Below are 7580 nucleotides of genomic sequence, written 5' to 3' on the forward strand. Positions count from 1 at the left end.
TAAGCTCATTCTTGGAAGGACAGGATAAAATTTTATCAGACCTGGTCTAGTAGTTAAGGCTTCAGACTAGAAACCAGGAGACTGTGAATTCTAGATCTGCCTTAGACATGAAAACTGGCTGAGTGACTTCTTAGTCACCCCTCTCAGCAGAAGGGAAAAATAGGAAGGAAAAGGAGTATTAGGTATGTTTACCACCTTGGGTTATTCATAAAAATAAGGTGGAATTTAAAAAAAATCAAATCAAGTAAATAAATAAAAGAATCTTAATAATGTCAGATTTCTTTTTGCCCAACTGAGTATTTTATATCATTATCTCTCTACCTCATAGAAAGATACTATTGATACTTTTATGCCTTATTCCAACATTCAGAAGTATCCTTAGGAATGGAGAGAGGGCATATCTAAGGACACTTTTCACAAAGAAGCCTCACCTAAGAGAATTTGCTTGAGGTGATGGGCAATGTTTTGTTTCAGGACTACCCTTTACTTCTTGATTCTCAAAAGAAAAAAGTCCAGGGCACAATGGATCCATGAAATTCCCTGCCACAAGATGTGGTGATCCTCAGTCTCTTAACAGGAAAATGATTAGATAATGGTCTCTATGTAAGCGAAGAGCAACAAAATTATGATTATTGAGACAAATCAAGGCAAGCAACAACTTTCTATCCAGTGGTTATGTGTTTCCCAGAGACACCGTTCAGGTACCAGATTAGAGGAATTTTTAATAGTGTTTCCAGTCTCTGCAGCTCCGACCTCCAAAGTACTCACTTGCCCACATACAAATCTGTAGCTAATTTCTGGACTTCTGTACACAATGCATAGCTGTCTTTGAAATGATGCCCCCAATTCTGCAACTCTCATCTTCCTTAGATAGCATGGCTCTTTCCTAGACGATGGGAGATATAGTTCACATATTTACATTTGTGTGGGTGTGGGTGAGGGTGGGGCACCAGCTCAGAGCAGCTGGGACAAGTGTGCATGATTATGGCTTATTCTCAGAGAGGAAAGAGTCAGGATTTTAGGAGAGGAAGGCTGTGAGTCTGTTTAAAGGAAGGGTCTTCCAACTTGGCCCTTTTAGGACTTGTGGACTTCAACTCCCAGAATTCCTCAGCCAGGCACGCTGGCTGAGGAATTCTGGGAGTTGAAGTCCACAAGCCATAAAAGGGCCAAGTTTGAAGACCCCTGGTTTGAAGTGTCTAATAAGGAAGCAGACACTGGTGATGTCCTCCTCGACCATGGAGACTTTGTCACCTTCTTCCAGGATAACCAACCTCCCAAAGCTTGTCGTGCGAAGAGACCGCTGTTCGTTGGAAAGGGGGCCCTTATTGCCAGAGCCTCTTTCCCAAGGAAAAAGCCTAAAATTCCTTCGCGCGTCACTCAGGGAGAGGCTGCTCGGCGCAAGTGAGGTAAAAGTGGCCCTCAGCGACGACTGGCGCGCGGGACAAAATGTGGCGGCCTTAAGCCCGCACCTCACAATCCGCCTGGCAGTCCCAGGAGGCGGCCGCCTCTCCAAAAGGTCCACGCTGGGCCCTAATCCTAACCCCGCCCCCCATGGGAGGTTTGTGGGGCCGACGGCCAGCCAGGGGCTCGCGTGGCTGGGGCGAGGAGCGGCCTTCCGATTGGCTTCCCTCGGGCGGCTAGGAGCCGGCACGCTCCCAGCCAGACGGATAAGCTCAAGCGTGCCAAAAAGCGGGCAGGCGTGGCGAGGGAGGGAGGGAGGGGACAGGCCCCATCTCCATGCCGCCCAGGGGGGGAAATCCCGCACTGGCTCAGAGCGCCCTCTATAAAGGAGCCCCGCGGCAGGCGTGTGCCCAACCTGCAGCCTGCTTCTCCTGCCGTCGGGGAAGGCGCGCTCCTCTCCTCTCGCCTCCGGCCTGGGTTTTTTTTTTTCCCTAGGCAGAGCTTCGGCGCTGGCTCAGGTAAGCAGAAGCACCCGCCGCCTCTCGGAGGAGATGCTGAAGCCCTTCGAAGGCCCGTCTTCCCGCAGCGGGCAGCAGAGGCGAACGCTCTCTGCTTACGCGCAGAGGCCTCGCGAGGGAAGCAACCCGACTCCTAAGTGCCGCGAAGAGGGCCTGAGAGCCGAACCGGCTCCTGGGAAGGAAGGCCTAGGGCAGCCTCCAGCTTGGCTTGGCGGGTCCTTCTCCTTCGGGGCGCGCGCGGGCGGGCCAAGAGGTCTCCCCGGGCGGCGCCTCGCCCTTTTCTAACGCGGCCTCCGCCCTCCCCGCTCTCCCCTCAGGATGCCTCCCCGGACGGCCTCTTCGCCAGCCTCGCGGGAGACGAGCGAAGGAGAGACGCCCTCCTGGGCCATCTCGGACGACGACGACGACGACGACGCCTCCTCCTCTCCCTCGCGCGCCGCCGCCGCCGCCCGCCCGCCCGCCTCTCCCGGTCCTGGCCCGCTTGTGTTGGAGGCCGCGGGCGAGCGGTCGGCCCGCAGCGGAGCGCCCTGCGAAGGAGGCGGCCCCTCCAAGGCCCGAAGCCGTCGAGGCCGCGGCAAGGGCAAGAGCGACGGCCTGGGGGTGAGCAGGGCCAAGCGGAGCCGCCGCGTGAAGGCCAACGACCGCGAGCGCAACCGGATGCACAACCTGAACTCGGCCCTGGATGCGTTGCGCGGCGTCCTGCCCACCTTCCCCGACGACGCCAAGCTGACCAAGATCGAGACGCTCCGCTTTGCCCACAATTACATCTGGGCGCTCGCCGAGACCCTCCGCCTGGCCGATCAGAGCGCGCTGGCCGGACCCACCCAGGAGGCCGCTTTCCCGCCGCTGGACGGCTGCGGCGGCCCCCCCGAAGGCCCCGTCGCTTGGCTCTGCCCGTGGGACTCGCCCGGCTCGCAAGAGAGCAGCCTCAGCCCGAGTGACTCTGCGGAGGACGCGCGCACTTGCCGCCCTCCCTGTCTCCGGCTCCCGGCCTTTCCGGACTTCGTCTGAACTCTACCCTTTGCACGCAAGAGGTCGAATCGAGGCCAGGATCCCCCGGGGATTCTAGTGGTTGCTGTGCGCCCGGGTCTGCTGGCGGGGGAGAGAGAGAGAGTCCCTCCCTTCAGAGCCTTCGCCTTTGCCTTTAAATAGGAAGTCTCTGTCCACTTCCCTGCACTTTCCCCCGGGCCCTTCCTTTCTCTTCCTTTCCCCGAGGAAGACTCCGGGCGCCTGGCTGCAGGGCTGATAGAAAGAATTGGGATTCAATGCCAAAGGGGTTTTTTATTTCCCTGGTGTGGTTGAACCATAAAACCTGCCCGTCTGATTGCCTTGACAGGCTGGGATTCAGTTCCTCGGCTGCTGACTATTTGCTGGCTACTTGGCTGTTAAAAACATCAGAACAATATTTCTGTCATATGATTCCCCTGCAGCTGAAAAAACTTTTGGAATATCCTTAAATTACTAAATGAAGGGTACTCATCTTTTGAAGTTGCTTTTGCCAAGACTTTTGCTGGTGGTGCGTTCCAGACTAATTGGAAGGGAGCAAGAATAGGGAAGTCTGCTTTAAGCCTAGCTCTTAAATCAGTCAGGCATAGAGTCGTCCCCTGTAAACTCTGGAATATGAAGTCTTGTCACACTTTGCTAATGAAGGTCTTCTAAATATTTGCGGTACATCTCTCTTGGAAAGGTGGTCTCACTTTATGTTGTGTATGTAGAGCTGTGCAAGCCTACTCAGACACACATACAGTACTGGTGAGTTTAGTGAGACACATTTTGAGATAGCTCTAAAGAATTCTCCAATCTAGAACTAAGGAGAAACTTCCTGACAGTGAGAACAATTAACCAGTGGAACAACCTGCCTCCAGAAGCGGTGAATGCTCCAACACTGGAAGTTTTTAAGAAGAGACTGGACAGCCATTTNTGAGCAGGGGGTTGGACTAGATGACCTTCAAGGTCCCTTCCAACTTTACTATTATTATTATTATAATTGCAACCCTCCCTCCCAATACCTCCCTCCCAATACCCAATTGCAACCCTCCCTCCCAATTCTCTAAAGAATTGCAACCCTCCCTCCCAATAGCTACCTCAAGCTAGAGTGATTTCCATCTTCGAGAGGTGTCCACGTGATATAATAGCACTTTTGAAACAATTTGTGTGAACAGCCTGCGAAGAATCTAAGGTGGAAGCACAATCCACCAATTTAAGTGTGCACTCAGTTCTCCCATTGAAATCAATAGAATTTAAGTCTTGGTTGGGTTGGGCAACAGACATCCTGCTCCCACCTCCAGCACACTTACAGGCAAATCAGCTTTGTGCTCTTTAGAAGTTGGTGAGTTCAGTTCAAACTGTGTTATACTTCAGGGCTTTGCCAGTTTGCCCAGTTGGGAGCTAATTAATTCTGAATATCAAATTTCCATCATCACTACTTTTGATAGAAATCCTCGTGTATTGAAGGATGGCTAAATCTACTTTTTTACGCTATTCTCAAATCAGCCAGAGAGTACTTAAGAGCACTTAATATAAATGACCAAGCCCTTTTTCCTTTTATCTATTATATGAGGAAATGATGTGCAGTGCAATTCTATGCATGCCTACTCTAACCTAAGCCCCCTTGCATTTAATGAGATTTATTGGGACCAGTTGGTACTGAAGTAGACAGATAGATAGATTTAAACTGGAGAAAGTGGGAGAGTCGCATTTTTCTTCTGAATGTTGCTTTTCTTGAAGAATTAGGGCCCCAGCTGCATGGCAGCAACTAACTAATCTTAAAAAACTGAAAAATACTTACATAGATTTTTTTGTGGCTGTGGGCAAGACTGAAAATTACGCCCTGGAAGAAGGCAATAACAAACCACTTCTGTACTGTTACCAAGAAATTATATGAACCTGTCTATAACAGTCACCAGAAGTTGAGCTCAGTTTGAGGTGACTTTATCAACTTATTGGGGACTACAAATGGATGAAAGCCAGTTTGGTATAGTTGTTAAGATGCCAGGCTAGAAACTGGGTGACTGAATTCTAGTTCCCTCTTAGACACAAATCTAGCTGGGTGACTTTGGGCCACTCGCTCGCTCTCAGCCCTAGGAAGAATTTCAGGAACAGCTCCTGAAATTTTTGACAGGAAAATGGCATAGACCTGTAGCCAGGACACAAAACAATCAATATGTAAGGCTCTTCCATCCCCCCCCCCTTTTTGTTATTCGATTGTCTTTATCTTTCTAGCTTGCCTTCTATCCCTTCCCCATCCCTTTAGGATAGAGGGAAAGATCACTCTAGAGATGCGTGATACAAGCACTTCCAGACACTTCTAAAATGAATCTGTCTCCAACTCTGACTTAGAGCAGGGCTTTTCAACCTTTTCACCCATTGTACCACTTTTAGGATATGGCAATATTCGAGTACCACTAGTCACCTAGCAAGGTGTCAAAAACTTGATGACCAAAAAAAGAAAGAAAGAAAAGTGATAAAGTACAGGTAGTCCTCGACTTACAACAGTTCACTTAGTAACTGTTCGAAGTTACAATGGCACTGAAAAAAGTGCCCCCCAAGCCACAGCCGAGCAAGACACCTGCCTGCCCACCCAGCGGCGCTCTTCCTCCTGTCTGAGGTTTTCATTGTTGTGAGCATTTCTGTTTGGGATTGGCAGCGGGGGTGGGGTGGGGGGTGTTTGGTTTTTATTCCCCCCGTCTGCTGGGTGGTTGCAGCAAGTTTTGGTCACTTCACATGACCCTGGGACACTGTGACCGTCATAAATATGAATCAGTTGCCAAGCATCTGAATGTAAATCACAAGACCCTGGAGATGCTGCAACATTCCAGCTGATTGGCGCTTCTTGGTTCAGCAGAAATGCCAGGATCAGTGCCGCTTTCCAGCTGATTGGTGCTTCTTCAGGGCTCAGCAGAAGCACCAGGATCAGCGCCGAGCTCCAGCTGCAGCCTGGCACTGATCCTGGCGCTTCCACTGTGCCCTGACAGCCCCAAAGAAGCGCCGATCAGCTGGAAAGCGGCACTGGTCCTGGTGCTTCCGCTGAGCCCTGACAGCCCTGCAGCTCCAGCCGTCTCTCGCCCAGGCTTGTGCGGTGCTGCCACTGGTTCAGCTCATTCCCCTCCCCCGCTACCACTTTTCTCGATGGTCGCTTACCACCTGCCAGGTGCCAATGTACCACAGGTGTACTCGTACCACTGGTTGAAAAGCCCTGACATAGAGGAATCAGTACAGTAGCTCAGTCCATAGTATAAACAGCACAATAAATTTACTTGAGAATGAGAAATAGCAAATGAATAAACTTAAATTAGTGTGTGTTATTCTGGAATAATGACTGTTAAGATGTTTGTTTTGATCTTGTAACTAAGAAATTGGGGGGGGGGGGTTGAGTGTGAGTGTGCGAGTGAAATCAGAAATGCCTATTCCTTTTAGGTAAAACTTCCTATTTCCCCTTTTCTACTGAGAGATTGTAATTTATAAAAAATTCTCATATTTATTGATTATATTATAGAACAAAGATATAAATGTATGTGTGTATATATTTATATATATAAATTTATTAAAAGTTTGGCACCTAAGATTTATAAATGATACGTTTTGGCGAATGGTGATGGGAAAGATTAAAATTAATATTCACTAGCAATGGGACATTGAATTTTCTTTGGAAATCTTTATTTGCCACTTTTCAAGCTTCACAAATACAAGGGAGTTTTGAATGGCGTTCAGTTAATCATTCTGGGGCACCTTTGGGTGGAAAAGGTTGGTATTTTTTTGATTATCCTTTCCAGAAATAAAAGTTCCCTTTGAAATCTTCAGTTTTGATTTTTTTTTTATTGTGTATGTGGGAAATCATTTATTTTGGAATAAAGATGACTTGGGATTTTTGCTCCAACCAACTTGACTGCTTTGGAGTGCCAGCCACTGCTGATGCGACTTCCCTATCTTCCCCACTGCCTTTTACAAGCACACAAGAAAACCTACACTTTTCAGTGCTCCTCTCTTTTACAGTTGCACTATATAAACATTGCAGGCAATTGATAGCAGCAGTTGTCAATTATCCATTTGAGAAGAACAGGTTGTTCACCCATTTTCCTTAATTTCTGTTTAAAATAAATGGATTAATAGAATTGTATTAGATCAAGCGGTATGTGCTGTAAAATTTGTTTATGGGGAAAAAAAAAAACACCAGATGGAAGTTCCCCTTCTGAATCCAAATTTCTTTAGAACTGGAGTCTTCAGCCTAATGCTTGGATCTGTAATGGTATCCACTGATTTTTTTTGTTGTTCCATCTGACTACTTGAAAAAAAAAAGATGAGAAGCTTGCAGATTGCAAAGCAAAATGTCAACTTTCAACATTTCCATTGACTCCAAGAGGGCCATCATTCCCAGAGCCATTCTTAAGAATTAGTAAAGGTAGCATGACCTCAACAGTCCAAATACATCTAACAGGCTAGAAAACTTGGAGATTTCATCTGTAAAACCTTAAGCAGAATTTTTCTGACAGACCAACTCCTCTCCTAGATCAAGTAGGCAAAAACAAAAGAACAAATGAAAAAGCAACCGGCTGTAGGTTACAGTGCCAGTTAAAGGAAGTAGAGAGCATTCAAGCTAAAATCAATATTTCACTGCAGCTGTATACAGCTGTGTATGAGAAACTGATTTATACCCCATTGGAC

This window comes from Protobothrops mucrosquamatus, unplaced genomic scaffold (genome assembly GCF_001527695.2).
Source record: "Protobothrops mucrosquamatus isolate PMUCROS unplaced genomic scaffold, P.Mucros_1.0 scaffold2128, whole genome shotgun sequence".
Lineage (NCBI taxonomy): Eukaryota > Metazoa > Chordata > Lepidosauria > Squamata > Viperidae > Protobothrops > Protobothrops mucrosquamatus.